Source organism: Podarcis tiliguerta (genome assembly GCF_965153285.1).
Source record: "Podarcis tiliguerta genome assembly, chromosome: 8".
NCBI classification, from domain to species: Eukaryota; Metazoa; Chordata; class Lepidosauria; order Squamata; family Lacertidae; genus Podarcis; species Podarcis tiliguerta.
In genome coordinates, this window is record NC_139541.1 from 85,473,382 (window position 1) to 85,490,740 (window position 17,359).

The 17,359-nt window shown below is 50.0% G+C and overlaps 1 protein-coding gene across 1 annotated transcript in view; it reads left to right on the forward strand.

Annotated features, from left to right (window-relative positions):
- The first annotated feature begins 276 nt into the window (after positions 1-276).
- Positions 277-17,359, forward strand: part of PLEKHG2 (pleckstrin homology and RhoGEF domain containing G2) — a 76,822-nt gene continuing 59,739 nt past the window's right edge. Inside the window, exon 1 of the mRNA XM_083454696.1 lies at positions 277-731. The gene's annotated coding sequence lies outside the window, so the exon portion shown is untranslated. The remainder of the gene's footprint in view (positions 732-17,359) is intronic.

Here is a 17,359-nt window from a genome sequence, read left to right on the forward strand (position 1 = left end):
TTGACCAGGAAAACGTAGCAGCTTTGCCAGTCTGGGGAGCGAGGAGTTAAAAGCCCGCCCTCCCGCATCTGTCTGCGTACAGGAAACTCTCCAGGAGAAGTGAGTGTGAGAGAATTTCTTGCTCGGCTTTTTCTTCCCTCCTCCTCTCCCCTCGCCACCCCCCTCTCCGTGCAACATTCCCCCCCCCCCCTTCTCCCTTCATTTGCTTGTTCTCCTCTCCCCCCCACCTCCTTCCCTCCACCCCCTCTCCCCTCCCCCTTCCTTTCTCCCTCCCCCCCACCTTCATCTCCCAGTTTCTCCAGCTGGGATCTGTTGCGCGCCTGGTCTCCAAAAAAAAGAGGGGTGGCTATATTTGTCTCTCTCCAGAAATCTCCCAAACCCCAAGAAATCTGCAAGAAAAGGAGGGGTGGGGGATCTGGAAGAGGAGGCTTGGGGGGTGGTCTGGCTTAGCCCCCACCCCCCTCTCCCCACAAGCTCTAGGGGCGGGGGAGAAAGAAAGAGAGAGAAAGCGAGAAAGACCTCTCCGAGTGTGTGCAGCCAAAGGAAGGCGGTTTTTTTATTATTATTCTTTCTACCAGCTGGATCTGAGAGCCAGGAGCTTTCCCCTTCCTTCCCACGCCCGGCGGGGCTCGGCCAGTATCCCCAGCATGGCAGAGGCAGCGGTGATGGTTTGGACTGGGAACTGAGAACCGGGAGACGCGAAGACTCCGGCTCCGGCACAATCTGGCAGGGTGAGTCGCGCGTCGATGCGCTTTGGAAACAGCGGTTCCCCGGTCCGGGGGGTGTTTGTGTGTGGGGGGGGGGGTCTATAATGCATGCATGGATGTCTTACTCGGTAGTAAGCCCCCTTGAGTTTCCTGGGGAGCTTGCTCCCATTGGCTTTGCTGGAAGGTTTGGGTTTTTTTCTATCCTGGCAGAGAGGCGAATGTTGGAATGCAAAGGGGGTTTTCAAGAGCATGTCCAGAGTGCTTTTTGCTCACAGGCGCACTTAGTAATAGCCAGTGGGGCTTAATGTGGATTAAAAGCACTTTCAGGCCAAAGACTGTGTACCTTCCAGGTAGATTTAAGCTGGACCTCTTTATGTCTCCCCCACCCCGCCCGCCCCACCCAAATTTTTCTGTTAAAAAAAAAACCCTCAAAAATTTCCAACACAAAAGAGCTAGCTCTTTTGTGCTGGGAGTTTTTGAGGTTTCATATGGTTAAACATAGGCTTGCTTTCAGGTGTGGTTGAGAGAGGCAGGGTGGTGCAGTGGTTAGGGCAGGACCTAGGAGACCAGGGTTCAAATGCCTCGCTTGGCCCTGGAACACCCTGCCTCTCAGCCAACCTTGAAGGATTGTTGTGGGGTTTTGCATAACGCCGCCGCCTCGAGCTCCTTGGAAGGGTATAAATGCAGCCACTCAATAAATAAACAAGGGCTCTCTGCACATGCTCTATGAGGCACGCAGCTGGTTAGCCGTCACGTGGCCTTGGGCCTGGTTTCCTCCATCTGCGGCCGTGGGGTGCGGTGGGGCACAGGCGTCCCGGGAAGAATGCAAGGCAGGATTGTAAAACACGCTGGGCGTAAATGTGATGAATAACTGGCCTGCCTTTGAACTGAGGGACACTGCCTCGCAGGAACGGCGCCTCCTCCCCGGCACACAGGCTTCTGTGGGGCGGACCTCTTTAATCCCCAGCATGGCCTTTTAAAGTTCTGGTGCCAGGAATCCTCCCCTCCGCTGCGCCTCGAAGTCACGCTCCCCTCTCCTCTCATAAACTTTGGTCACGCATTTCTGGGGGCCTGGCTTTCATCAGCCCGCCGCTGGTGTTAAGAGGAGTTGGGCGCTCTGTGCATGTTCAGAGGCACCCTTGCCGTTTCCCCAGAGAGGAGCTTTGGTACCGAAAAGCAGGTTGTGGGGCTAAGGCACCAAAGGAAGAGGTTTTGGAGGGCAGGCTTGCTTTTTTTTGCTGCTCCGGAAGGGAGGGCCTGAGGCGGTGGGTTCGAATTTCGAGATTCCGGCTAAACTTTAGGAACGACTTTCTGAGGGCAGGAGCTGCTGGCACTCGGACTTACGTCCTCGGAGGTGGTGGGCGCTCTTTCGCTGGCGGTTTTTAAACAGAGCTTGGATGTTCATCAGGGATTCTTTAGCTGAGATTCCTGCCTTGCAGCGGGTTGGGCTAGATGACCGCTGGAGGGCCCCTCCCAACCTTACAGCTCTGTGTTGCTCACCTGATTCCAGTTGCTGTTCTTTTGCAAGAACCGCTGCTGCCGTCGCCACTCTTTGGGTTGGGTCGCCTTCTGCTTCAGTGACTCCTATGCTCCACCCCGATGCTTCAACACTGAGCATCTTTCCCACAAGGAAACTCAGTTGAACTAATTGAAGCTCGTTAGTTTCAAGTAAGGGCTGGGCAGCGGAACTGTCCAGCTGATGTCTCCATCAACAGGGGTGGGAAAAGGCAGGTTTTTGCTCTCAAAATGCCCAGTTGCAGGGTGGGTCTCTGAGGCATGTTTTATGCTTGTCTCTGCGGAACCAAAGGGATGCGGGTGGTGCTGTGGGTTAAACCACAGAGCCTAGGACTTGCTGATCAGAAGGTCGGCGGTTCGAATCCCCGTGACGGGGTGAGCTCCCGTTGCTCGGTCCCAGCTCCTGCCAACCTAGCAGTTCAGAAGCACATCAAAGTGCAAGTAGATAAATAGGTACCGCTCCAGCGGGAAGGTAAACGGCGTTTCCGTGCTCTGCTCTGGTTCGCCAGAAGCGGCTCAGTCATGCTGGCCACATGACCTGGAAGCTGTACGCCGGCTCCCTCGGCCCATAGAGCAAGATGAGCGCCGCAACCCCAGAGTCGGTCACGACTGGACCTAATGGTCAGGGGTCCCTTTACCTTTACCTACGGAACCAAAGCACCCATCTTTCACACCCCACACCCTGGGAGCATTAATCCAGAATAAAAGAGCACCATTTTTATCTTGGGTACCAGTTAGGAACAGAAGAACCTGCGGCAGAATGAGTCCGATCGTTCGTTGGTCCATTCTGGCTCCATACAGGCAGCACTGACTGGCAGCCCCGGCTCTCCAGGCTTTCAGGCAGGTAGTCTCTCCCAGCCTCCCTTTGGAGATGGTGGGATTTTGCACTTGGATGGGACCCCAGGGGTCATCTAGTCCAACCCCCTGCAATACAGGAGTCGCAGCCGTTGAGACTAGAACCCGGGACCATTCTGCATGCAAAGCAGACACTCTGCCATGGAGCTCCAACCCTTTCTGGAAGCTGCTTTGTACAGAGTTAGGCCCTTGGCCCATCCAGCTGTGTATTACCTGCACAGACTGGCAGCAGCTCTCTGGGGTTTCCAGCAGGAGTTTTTCCAGGATTTGAACTCAGGACCTTCTCCATGGAAGGTGCCGGCTCTACCATTGAGCTACCACCCTTCCCCGGCTGCAGATTATGCTGGGTCACACGGCTCTCCATTTCCCATAGGGCAGTTACTTTGGAGTAAACCGCTGTTTACTTCAAAGGGGGGGGGAGTGTTAGTGCAAAGGGATGCCCTCCGCACGCCCCACCTTCTCTGGTGGGCTTTCCTTCCTTGGAGGTCTTTAAACAGAGCCTAGATGGCTGTCCCTGGGGGAGTCTTCAGCTGTGATCCCTGCAATGCCACGGGGTTAGAATGGATGACCTTTGGGGGTCCCTTGCAACTCTGCAATCCTACGAAAATCAGGGTTAAAGAAAGACCAGACCAAAAGGAACAAGTGTGATCTCTCTCTCTCTGTCTCTCTCTCTCTCACACACACACACGTCAGTCAGGCTTCGCCAACTGGACTCTTCCAGATGTTCGGGACTACAACTCCCATCAGCCCTGATAGCGGCTGATGGGAGTTGTAGTCCAAAATATTTGGAGGGTGCCTGCCAGGTTGGCAAAGCCTGGTGGGCCAAACCACCAAGCGCCGCGTCAGCAAACCTTCTCACATTTTGAACTTTGTGCATGGGCAGAGTTTAGGTGCACATTGCGTAATTTGCTTTTTGGTGTTGTTCTTGGGCTTCCTACAGGAAGTGGGAGGCTTGGCTCGGCTCCCCCTCCAGGAATCCTTCCTAGGAAAGTCCCTGTGGATCTGTGAGGCTTGCTGGGCCGTTGTTGTGTTTTTAACAGCGCAGGCGAGCGAGTGTGGGGGCTGCGAGATCTAGCACCCTAAAAAGCGTGTCTGGGATCCGTTCTGCGGCTGAATGCAGAGAGCAGGGAGGTCTTCGGTTGGGAGAGTGGGGAAAAGAAAGGGGGGAATATCTGTTCCGGGAGCTGGGCGTGGAATGCAATGCTCGGTTTTTCAATGGAGAGAGAAAGGGAGTCGTATGTCGGTTTTTGTGTAGCGAGTGTGTGGGATATGGAGGAGCAAATTGCGAACAGGGGGCTGGCCAGCGGTCAGGCGCTCTTTCTGGCAGAATGGGGTCGGGGCCTTGCGTTGGAAAAGCGATTGAATTTTATAGGACTGGGTTTGGAGGGGCTGATTTGGACGTGAAAGAGGAGAGGAAGACATTTCTGGAGCCAAGGAAGGGGGAGTGCAGAGAGAAAAAGGGTTGTAAAAGGTGTGCAAAACCTCTGGAGGTTTTTTTGGGGGGTGGTGGTGCTGGGAATGGCACTGTGGGTTAAACCACAGAGCCTAGGACTGGCCGATCAGAAGGTCGGCGGTTCGAATCCCCGCGATGGGGTGAGCTCCCGTTGCTGGGTCCCTGCTCCTGCCAACCTAGCAGTTCGAAAGCACGTCAAAGTGCAAGTAGATAAATAGGTACTGCTCCGGCGGGAAGGTAAACGGCGTTTCCGTGCGCTGTTCTGGTTCGCCAGAAGCGGCTTAATCATGCTGGCCACATGACCCAGAAGCTGTACGCCGGCTCCCTCGGCCAATAAAGTGAGATGAGCCCCGCAACCCCAGGGTCGTCCACGACTGGACCTAACGGTCAGGGGCCCTTTATCTTTACCCTAGGTGCTGGGAAGGCATTGCAAGGAGCTGAAAGGATCGAGAGCCAGTGTGTTGTAACGGCTAGAGCGCTGGGCTTGGAATTCAGATTCCCCCACTCATCCAGCTGCAACCAGCTGCAGTTACTTTGCGGCGAGAGAAAACACACTCTGCACAGGCACAAAATGGACTCTGCGATTGCGGCCCGGACATTCTTGACAATACATTCTGGACATTCTTGACAATACAGTGGTACCCCGCAAGACGAATGCCTCGCAAGACGGAAAACCCGCTAGACGAAAGGGTTTTCCGTTTTTCAATGCGCTTCGCAGGACGAATTTCCCTATGGGCTTGCTTCGCAAGACGAAAATGTCTTGCGAGTCTTGAGATTTTTTTCCGCTCCCCACCCCCTTTTTCTAAGCCGCTAAACCGCTAATAGCCTTTTAGCAGCTAATCCGCTAATCCCTTAAGCCTTTAATAGCCGCTAATAGCCGCTAAACCGCTAATAGCGCTAATCCACTAAGCCGCTAATAGGGTTGCTTCGCAAGACGAAAAAACCGCTAGACGAAGAGACTCGCGGAAGGAATTAATTTCGTCTTGCGAGGCACCACTGTACAGTGGTACTTCGTGTTAAGAACTTAATTCGTTCTGGAGGTCCGTTCTTAACCTGAAACTGTTCTTAACCTGAAGCACCACTTTAGCACCAGGCAGAGGGCCTTCTCGGTAGTGGCGCCTTCCCTGTGGAACGCCCTCCCAGCAGATATCAAGGCAATAAACAACTATTTTACTTTTAAAAGACAACTGAAGGCAGCCCTCCTTAGGGAAGTTTTTAATGTCTAATGCTGTATTGTTTTTAATATTCAGTTGGAAGCCGCCCAGAGTGGCTGGGGAAACCCAGCCAGATGGGCGGGGTATAAATTATTATTATTATTATTATTATTATTATTATTATTATTATAGCTAATGGGGCCTCCCGCTGCCGCCAGAGCACGATTTCTGTTCTCATCCTGGAGCAAAGTTCTTAACCCGAGGTAATATTTCTGGGTTAGTGGAGTCTGTAACCTGAAGCGTATGTAACCTGAAGCGTATGTAACCCGAGGTACCACTGTATTATCATTTGCATTTGTATCCTACACTATCCTCCAAGGCCTGTGGCTCTCCCCCTCCTCATTTTATTCCCAAAACAACCGCGTGAGGTAGGTAGGTTGGTGGGGTTGAGAAGCAGCAACTGGACCCCACCCAGTGAGCATCGTGGCCAGGTGGAGATTCGAACCCAGATCCCAGTCCTCATATCACCGCCACAACAACTCTGCGAGGCGGGTTAGGCTAAGGGGCAGCCTCCAGCCAAGGTCATATCAAGCGAGCTTCATAGCTGGGCGGGCAGGAATTGAACCCTGACCAGGTCCTAGTCTGAGACACTAACTGCTACACCACACTGCCTCTCTGTAGGGATGCAGTTGGCCTAAAACAAGACTTGGCTCCTTGAAGCCTGCCTTGCCCCGAGGGTTTTCTGTGTGTTCCAAAAAGGTCCTGGTTCATCTCAGGTCAATCTGCCTCCGCTATGACTGGACTCGGAAGGAAATGGAATTTCTTGGGTTTCAAAGCCTTTCCTTTCGTTTCAGCAATGATGGCACGAACTATATACGTTGCTTTCTGCTTCCCGCTTCCCCAGAAAATTCAGGGCAGCTGCGGAGAGGGCTGGCAGAGGAGATGGCAGTGGGGCACAGCCGCCGCTGTGATTTTGGAGATTGGATTGGGGGGGGGGGGAGAAGGTGGTTTGGGAAGAGCCGCCGGTGTGTGGCAAACGAAAATTAAAAGGTGACGAGCAAAACTATAAAGGAGGCACGCAGAATGAGTGGGCTAAAACAGCAAAGACCAAGTTAAGACTATCAACGTTGCCAGATTGTCAAGGATCTTTCCAGATTTGCCAGCCGTGTCTTGAAAATGATGTCATAAAGGAATGCCAAATAGTTCCTGTCGAAATCTCAAATTATACATAGTTTTCTCCATTATAAGTGAGTGGGACCCAAGCGTTCAGTGTAAGATCTGTGGCTGTTTTCCATTGAGTTCCTATCCATGCTGCCAAGATCCGATTCTTTTGTCAAGATAACCACATTGGTGTCTTTAAAAAATAAAATAAAATTCAACCACATTAATTTTGGGAAATAAGCAATAGCAAACGTTTCTGATTTTGGGTGTTGGTAGCACTGAATGGGTCTGGCTCAGGCAGAGTCATAGGTTCCTGCGCATAAGGATGCAGCGGCCAGGATAGGACCCAGAGTTGGCATCTGAGCAGGGCTCCAGGTGGGTTCTCATCGTCAGATTGCAAACCCTTAGGCATGGAAATCTTTGGCAGCGTCTAAAAAAAAAGAAAGGTAAAGGACCCCTGATAGTTAAGTCCAGTCGCTCAGGAACAGATCCCGTTCGCATCCAGAGGTACCACTGTACTTGACCTCGGTCTGAGAACGGAATCTGAATGGCGGCGGGAGGCCTCATTAGGGAAAGCGCACCTCGGTTTAAGAACGGTTTCGGTTTAAGAACGGAACTGATTAAGTTCGTAAACCGAGGTACCACTCTACTCTAACGACACGGTCTCTTTTTTATAGTGAGTGTCCTCCTTTACCACTCCATCCCCTCCTTCCTTCCTTCCTTCCTTCCTTCCTTCCTTCCTCTCCTTCCTTCCTTCCTTCCTTCCTTCCTTCCTCTCTCTCTCTCTCTCTCTCTCTCTCTGCCTGTCTTCCGCCTTCCTTTTTAATTCCACATACACACCATAAATAGAAACTTCTACAATGCCACGTTAAACTGTCCTGGCTTCCCCCAGAGAATTCTGGGAGCTGTAGTTTGCTAAGGGTGGCTGCAGAATTGCCCACTATTTTTTGGGTATCGCTTCCTAGGCTCCGCCCCTGTGACCTCCTAGGCTCCGCACAGGCATCCCAACACCAGGGTCTAGGTGCCGTCAGCCTTCACTGGGGTTATCCCATGCTTCTCGGGACAATTTCCTTACCCCTATTGTAAAAAAATCCAATGTTGGGGTTGTGGCTTGGTTGCGCAACAGTGTGAAAAGAGCTTTCCTTGCACAGCCTGTATAGGCTGGCGATTTATCTGTGATTCCTGCATTGCAGAAGGTGGGGTGCTGTGTGATTGAATCCCCACCCCCCCAAATACTGAATGTCTGGGAGCTTCCCTGAGCAGCCAGCCTCCGTTCAGAGGTCAGCTTCAGTGACTGCGAGAGACTGGGTGTCAGTGCCGGATTTACATATAAGCTAAACAAGCTCTAGCTTAGGGCCCCGCTCTCTTGCGGGCCCCCCAAAAATGTAAAGGGGAAAAAACCGTGGATGTACATTTCCAAAATATAAGATGTTGTTGTTGTTTAGTCGTTCAGTCGTGTCCGACTCTTCGTGACCCCCTGGACCAGAGCACGCCAGGCCCTCCTGTCTTCCACTGCCACCCGCAGTTTGGTCAGATTCATGTTTGTAGCTTTGAGAACACTGTCTAACCATCTCGTCCTCTGTCGTCCCCTTCTCCTTGTGCCCTCCATCTTTCCCAGCATCAGGGTCTTTTCCAGGGAGTCTTCTCTTCTCATGAGGTGGCCAAAGTATTGGAGCCTCAGCTTCACGATCTGTCCTTCAAAAATATAAGATAAAAAACAAATAAAATAAAATCTACATCCAGCAACCGTGTTTTGTGTTGTGTAGGCTCCTAGGATGTAAGTCATGGGCTCCGCCTGCTAGCCTGCTCCCTAAAATATCCCTGGTTTGCTCCTTTCTATATATAGAGTGCCCACATTCTGCATGGACTGCTTGCATGGCAACATGTGCCAATGGCTTGAGATACCTATTAGGTCCATCAATTACCATATAGCATATATTCAACACAAAAAACAGCGGCCATTTGTTGTTGACAAAGGACAGCTGGGGTTAGTGGGATGTGGGTGGCGCTGTGGGTTAAACCACAGAGCCTAGGGCTTGCTGATCGGAAGGTCAACTGTTCAAATCCCCATGACGGGGTGAGCTCCCATTGCTCGGTCCCTGCTCCTGCCAACCTAGCAGTTCGAAAGCATGTCAAAGTGCAAGTAGATAAATAGCTACCGCTCCAGCGGGAAGCTAAACAGCGTTTCCGTGCGCTGCTCTGGTTCACCAGAAGCGGCTTAGTCATGCTGGCCACATGACCCGGAAGCTGTACGCCGGCTCCCTCGGCCAATAAAGCAAGATGAGCGCCGCAACCCCAGAGTTGGTCACGGCTGGACCTGATGGTCAGGGGTCCCTTTACATATACATACATACATATACATATACAGTACATATACATACCTATACATTGGGTCCCTACATTCTGCATGGACTGGTTGCACGGCACATGGCTTGAGATACCTATGAGGTCCATCAATGACCATCTAGCATATATTCAACCCAAAAAACAGAGACCATCTGTTGTGGACAAAGGACAGCTGGACATATAAAGGGCCCCATTACCTTCAGGAGCTGAGGGCCTCATCAAACCTAAATCTGTCTCCACAGGGTGTATGTCTCTTGGCCCTCCAATACAGTGCGATATTTTTTCCCCTCCTTGGAGTGTCTCTTTCCATCTCCCTTTATAGTTTGGGACCCCAATGCCAGTGAAGGGGGAGAGCAGGGAAAAGGCAGAATTCAGTGGTACCTTGGGTTACAGACGCTTCAGGTTACATACGCTTCAGGTTACAGACTAACCCAGGAATAGTACCTCGGGTTCAGAACTTTGCTTCAGGATGAGAACAGAAATTGCGCAGCGGCGGCAGCGGGAGTTCCCATTAGCTAAAGTGGTGCTTCAGGTTAAGAACAGTTTCAGGTTAAGAACGGACCTCCGGAACGGATTAAGTACTTAACCCGAGGTGCCACTGTAATGGGAACAGCCAGACAAGGGCACTGCAGAATCAAAGGCGTCTCCGGATGATGGGAGTAGAAATGGAGGCCATTTCCCCCCCCCCTCCAGGAATGCCCTGTCTGTTTAGCCCCCCCGGGGAGGGTGGAAACGGAGACTTGACGTCACCCCTCCTGTCTGCCAAAGGAGCCTTCGCCCTCCCCAGCGCCCCTGTTTAGAGAACCTAAGCCACAGAAATGTTCGCTGCTGTGATGCTCCCTTGCCGGGAGGCCAAATAGAGAAATGGAAGAGGGAAGATCTGAAGTGGTGGAAAAGTTTTAGGGGGGCCGAGTCAGAGGGGGTGGGCCACTCGCCCAAGTCCTGCCCCCTTTGTCCAGCCTCGCCCACCAGAATACTTCCTACGGCACAGGAGCTGTTGGTTTCTCCGGTCTGGAAATAATAATAATAATAATAATAATAATAATAATAATATTTTATTATTTATACCCCTCCCATCTGGCTGGGCTTCCCCAGCCACTCTGGGCTGCTTCCAACAAAACATTAAAACACCATAATGCATCAAACATTAAAAGCCTCCCTAAATGTGGTGGTTTGCAAAGTTACAAGGAGATTCCGTCATTAAAGAATATTTAGAAAACTATGGAATAAAAGGAAACATCTTGGTGGAATTAGACTGATCCCTGTATTGTATAAGTTTGTAGGGAGGTAAAAAGAAATCATATACGAAATATGTAACTGTGTGGTGTAAAGTAATGGATAGACAAAGTACAGTGAGATTAATTTGAAGTCAGTTTTAAATTTCTTTTCTATAAATTTTATAATTGTGTTCAATACCAGGAGTATATATGATGATAATTATATTAATCTTCTTATAGTGTGGTGGTTGATTTGATATTTCTGTTATTTGTTCGTTTGATTGTATGTTTGTTTACTTGTATGTACATCTGTTTTTCATAAATGTATTTATTTTAAATTAATAAAAATATATTTTAAAAAAAGAAAGGAGATTCTCACTATACATACAAAAAAAACTTTTTGACAGTAAGAGCTCTTTGACAGTGAAATGGAGACTCCATTGGAGGAGTCCATGCGTCCAGGCACATTTTGCGACAGGGAATTTCATTAGCGCGAGCAGTTTCTGAGCTCTGGGCCCAGTACTGCGCCTAATATTTCAGGTTAAAACTGAAGAGTGGACGGAAAGGGGGACTTTTTTCTGTCTCCCCACTTCCAGCTACTACTGGAGAAGAGTCCTTCTTAAGGATATTAGGGGGTGGGCAGGGGAGGGAGTAGACCATGTGAAAAAAAGGAGTATAATATTTTAGTTGCAGTTTAGTTGTGCAAATGGCTTGAGATACCTATTAGGTCCATCAATTACCATATAGGTAAAGGTAAAGGGACCCCTGACCGTTAGGTCCAGTCGCAGACGACTCTGGGGTTGCGGTGCTCATCTCGCTTTATTGGCTCCAGCCTCCGGGTCATGTGGCCAGCATGACTAAGCCGCTTCTGGTGAACCAGAACAGCGCACGGAAACGCCGTTTACCTTCCTGCCGCAGCGGTACCTATTTATCTACTTGCACCGGTGTGCTTTCGAACTGCTAGGTTGGCAGGAGCAGGGACCGTGCAACGGGAGCTCACCCCGTCATGGGGATTCAAACCGCCGACCTTCTGATCGGCAAGTCTGTGGTTTAACCCATAGCGCCACCTGCATCCTCCATCTAGCATATATTCAACACAAAAAACAGTGACAATTTGTTGTTGGCAAAGGACAGCTGGACATAGAAAGGGCCCCATTGCCTTCAGTAGATCAGGGCCTCATCGGACCTAAATCCATCCCTGCCTGGGACCTGGAAGGGCCAACTTGGAGACTTCAGGTCATTCTTGGAGGACCAACAACCTTTGACCCCTGTGTACACCACAGCCTCTTGTTTGGGAGAGAGGCAGGGGGATGCAAGACTCAGCCGCTTCAGTTTTCCATAAATGCCTTTTTCTGGTGCTTTTCAGTCCCTGGGGGAATTTTAACGCTTTGCTCCTTCAAATCCCGAGACAGCCGCTCCATCAAGCGCCTTCTTTCTGAAACGTTGATTTGGCAAAGCTTATCGGAGGAGACCAGCTGCTTCTCTGCCGCCTTCGTTCCGGAATGAGGCATTTGGCTGGTGTTTGCCAGATTGGGTTTTGAAAAGAAAAACTGCCAGCTCTTTAGACATTTCACTCTGTGTCCTTCCCCGTCTTCTTCTTCTTCTTCTTCCTCCTCCTCCTCCTCCCAGCTGCCTATGCCTGGGAGAACAGAGGCCTTGCATTTTGTAATTGCTTCTCATCAGATTCCATTGTCAGGGGAACGAACGTCATGCCAAGCCAAGGAGCTGTGTAAACGGACTTATGGGATCCGCCTGTCAGAAAAAAGGACCTCATTGGGAACAGCGTCATTGATACGCATAAGAACATACGGAGAACTTCGTGACCCCCTGGACCAGAGCACGCCAGGCCCTCCTGTCTTCCACTGCCTCCCCCAGTTTGGTCAGACTCATGCTGGTAGCTTCGAGAACACTGCCATCTTGTCCTCTGTCGTCCCCTTCTCCTTGTGCCCTCCATCTTTCCCAACATCAGGGTCTTTTCCAGGGAGTCTTCACTTCTCCTGAGGTGGCCAAAGTATTGGAGCCTCAGCTTCAGGATCTGTCCTTCTAGTGAGCACTCAGGGCTGATTTCCTTCAGAATGGAGAGGTTTGATCTTCTTGCAGTCCATGGGACTCTCAAGAGTCTCCTCCAGCACCAGAATTCAAAAGCATCCATTCTTCGGCGATCAGCCTTCTTTATGGTCCAGCTCTCACTTCCATACATCACTACTGGGAAAACCATATCTTGAAGTATACGGACCTTTGTCATCAAGGTGATGTCTCTGCTTTTTAAGATGCTGTCGTCTTTTAAAAGAAGCAAGCGTCTTTTAATTTTGTGGTTGCTGTCACCACCTGCAGTGATCATGGAGCCCAAGAAAGTAAAATCTCTCACTGCCTCAATTTCTTCCCCTTCTATTTGCCAGGAGGTGATGGGCCCAGTGGCCATGATCTTCGTTTTTTTGATGTTGAGCTTCAGGTTCTTTAGTTCCTCCTCACTTTCTGCCATCAAAGTTGTGTCATCTGCATATCTGAGGTTGTTGATATTTCTTCTGGCAGTCTTAATTCCGGCTTGCGATTCATCCAGTCCAGACTTTCGCATGAAAGGAGCCATCAATAGCCACCTCCTCCTCCATGAATTTGACCAATCCCCTTTCTAAACCACCCAGGTTGGTAGCCACCACTTTCTCCTGTGGCATGGAGTTCCACAGTTTATGCACTGCATGAAGAAGCTCTTTGTTTTATCTGCCCTGGATCTTCCAACATTCAGCTTCGTGGGTGTCTGAAAGTTCCAGCATTGTGAGAAAGGGAGAAGAACATTTCTCTACCCACTCACTCTACTCCAGGCATTATTTTATGAACTTCTGCCATGTCATCTCTTGCTTGCCTCCCCCCCAACACCCCCCCCCAAAAGTCCCAAATGCTGCGACCTTTCACATGGGGGAATTGCTTCATCCCTTTTCTAGGCCTTTTCCAACTTTGCAATCTCCTTTTCCAGGTGAGCTGACCAGAACTGTACACAGTACAGTGGTACCTCTGTTCTGAAACGCCTTGGTTCTCAAAAGCTGAAAACCTGGAAGTCAGTGTTTTGGTTTTCAAACATTTTTTGGAAACCGAACATCCAATGCGGCGGTTGGCAATTGTTTCCGGGGCACCTGCACCAATCAGAAGCTGCGCCTTGGTTTTCAAACATTTCGGAAGTCAAGCGGGCTTCTGGAATGGATTAAGTTTGGTGCTTTTGTTTTTGCTATTTGTTTTGCATTTTTGTTTTTGAGGCTTTTTCGGTTAATTTGTTTTTGTGACAGTATGGAACCCAGTTCAGTTACTGATTGATTGTGTGACTGCAGAAATGGATAAAAGCCCCCTATCCAAACAATGACTATTATCAGTGCAGGTAAGGAAAAATAACAATTTTTATTTTTATCATCTACAATACTGTCTCGTTTATTTTATAGTACAGTACATTGATTATTGCTTTCATATTATGGATCAACGGTCTCATGAGATAGTAGAATTCATGTGAAATTGCTGTTTTAGGGGTTGTTTTTAAGAGTCTGGAACGCATTAATCCACTTTGCATTACTTCCTATGGGAAAGCGTGCCTCGGTTTTGGAACGAATGGACTTGCGCAACAGATTAAGTTTGAGAACCGAGGCACCACTGTACTTCCAAGGTGGCTGCGCCGCAGATTTGTATAATGGCATAATGATCCCGTCAGTTTTATTTTCAGTTTCTGTCCTAATGATCCTCCTGCTTTTCACCCTTTAGCTTGGGAGGGGTAGCCCCTAATAAGGAAGTGGGGGGGGGGGTTGTAGAGGGAGCCTACAGCTTTGGGTGTTGATCTGCTCCCCTCCGGTGGAGATGAATGGGGGGAAATGAAAACCCATTTGTGGATCAAAGGACTCCCTTCTTTCTCTCCGGCCAGGCTCCTGGCAGCCTGTCACCAGCTAGCAGCCCTGCCAGACTTCCTTGCCAAGTTCCTCCAGGCCCGTCTCGCCCGGAGGCAGTGGAAGGGAGAAGGTGGTTGTCAGACTTCTCTTACCAAGCCCACACCCAGGCTGACAGCCTCATCGCTAGCTTTGCAGCCGCAGGCCCAGGGGCTACTGAACGTGGCAGCGTGGCCCCCCGAGTGTCTCTGTGTGGACCCCGGACTCCCCCTAGGCAGCAGAATTTTCCCAGGCAAAACCCACATGGACCTTCTTCCACCCTGTTCTTGAACGATGGCAATGCCTTCTGGATGGAGAGATGTGTGTGAGTGTTTTTGCAGAAACCTCTGGCTTGAGTGTGGCTGGGATGTAAGGCAAGAGTATTGTTAGCCCAGAAATGGAAGCAAGAAGAATTACCGACGAAAGAAGAATGGCAGACGAAATTAATGGACTACGCAGAATTGGACAAAATGACAGGAAGGATTCGAAACCTGCGGGACCAGAGATTTGCAGAAGATTGGAAGAAGTATATGAATTATTTGAAGAGCAGCTGTAATCAACAAATTATGCTAGGAGGGATACAATAAGTTTTGTAAGGAGAAATATATGAAGCATTGCAAAGTAGAGAAAGAATAGAGATATTAGTTATGAGATTTAAAAGTAATAGTGAGAGTAAGAAATGTACCATATTTTTTGCTCTATAAGACTCACTTTTTTCCTTCTAAAAAGTAAGGGGAAATGTGTGTGCGTCTTATGGAGCGAATGCAGGCTGCGCAGCTATCCCAGAAGCCAGAACAGCAAGAGGGATTGCTGCTTTCACTGCGCAGCAATCCCTCTTGCTGTTCTGGCTTCTGAGATTCAGAATATTTTTTTTCTTGTTTTCCTCCTCCAAAAACTAGGTGCGCCTTGTGGTCTGGTGCGTCTTATAGAGCGAAAAATACGGTATATTAAATGAATAGATTGGAAAATTTTCAGATGTGATTGATGGAAGTCAAAAAATTGTATAAGATATAAAAGTGTGTTTAATTATTGTTGGAAATGATAAGTTAAAAAACTAATAAAAAATTACACACACACACACACACACACACACACAAAAGAGTGTGTGTGGCTGGGATGTAAGGCAAGGTAGAGGTAAAGGACCCCTGGACGGTTAAGTCCAGTCAAAGGCAACTCTGGGGTTGCGGCGCTCATCTCGCTTTCAGGCCGAGGGAGCCGGCGTTTGTCCACAGACAGCTTTCCGGGCCATGTGGCCAGCAGGACTAAACCGCTTCTGGCGCAACAGGACACCATGATGGAAACCAGAGCAGTGCATGGAAACGCAGTTTACATTCCCGCCGCAGCAGTACCTATTTATCTACTTGCACTGGTGTGCTTTCGAACTTCTAGGTTGGCAGGAGCAGGGACTGAGCAACAGGAGCTCACCCCGTCGCGGGGATTCGAACCGCCGACCTTCCGATCAGCAAGCCCAAGAGGCTCAGTGGTTTAGACCACAGCGCCACCCGCATCCCTGTGGCTGGGATGTAGCTTCTTCTTGTTGGCACCCATCTGTGTCAGGAGATAACGTAGCAGCGCTCCTTTGGGGGTGAGGTCAAGCTGTTGGGACGGTTGCAGCTCCTGCTGTGGCTGTAGAGACTGATAGGGGAGAGACATGTTTCATTGCCGCCGGGGCAGACGAAGGCTGCAGATGCGCCATGGTGTTTCTTCTCTCTGTGCGCCTTCCAGTGGTCATTCCTCCTCTGGTCAGAAAGTGTGAATTAGGTAGGTTTACCTTGAATGCAAACAGAATCAAATTCCTCCCCCCCTACTCCCAAGGAGACCTCCCGCTACTCTGCTCTCTTTGTGCTGTTGCAAACGTTGCGGGTACTTTCAAGCATAGCTCAGTTCAAGAAGGACACTGACAAACTGGAACGTGTCCAGAGGAGGGCAACCAAAATGGTCAAAGGCCTGGAAACGATGCCTTATGAGGAACGGCTAAGGGAGCTGGGCATGTTTAGCCTGGAGAAGAGGAGGTTAAGGGGTGATATGATAGCCATGTTCAAATATATAAAAGGATGTCACACAGAGGAGGGAGAAAGGTTGTTTTCTGCTGCTCCAGAGAAGCGGACATGGAGCAATGGATCCAAACTACAAGAAAGAAGATTCCACCTAAACATTAGGGAGAACTTCCTGACAGTAAGAGCTGTTTGACAGTGGAATTTGCTGCCAAGGAGTGTGGTGGAGTCTCCTTCTTTGGAGGTCTTTAAGCAGAGGCTTGACAACCATATGTCAGGAGTGCTCTGATGGTGTTTCCTGCTTGGCAGGGGGTTGGACTCGATGGCCCTTGTGGTCTCTTCCAACTCTAGGATTCTATGATTCTATGATTGTCTCCTGCACAAATCTTGTTTTGAATTGGTGAATACTGCAGTCTTTTTTTTTTAAGCCCTGAACAACTTGGCCCCATTTTACCTGTGAGATCGCTTTGATTGGTGGAATTGGCACCATTTCTGGTGCCACATAATCGTGGCATTTGTCTGTCTAGGAAGACAGCGGAGGAGGGCATCTTTGGGGGGTGAGGTCAAGCTGTTGGGACAGTTGCAGCTGAGACTGATATGGGAGAGACATGTTTCGCTGCAGCCGGGGCAGATGGAGGCGTCCGGTTGTGTTCCTGCGGATGCACCATGGCTTTTCTTCCCTCTGCCCTCCTCCCAGCGGTCATTCCTCCTCTGGTCACTGCTGTTGGATGCGCAACCAGTCCGTCAGTCTCCAGGCACAGAGGTCGTCTGCAAGGGATTCCCACACAGATATCGGCAGCCTTCATGTTACGTTTGCAGACATTTTTGTAGCGCAGAGTTCTGCCAGTGGTGTCTGAAGCCAGCTCCCCGCAGAGCACGTCCTTGGGGGATCCTGTCCTCTTCCGTTCTGCAGACATGAGCAAGCCAGCGTAGACGTCGCTGAGACAGGAGTGCGAAGAGGCTGGGAACGTCGTCTTGGAAGAGCACATCTTGGTTTGGAACACAGTGGCGTAGCGTGGGGGGTGCAGGGGGGGCCGGCCGCACCGGGCGCAACATCT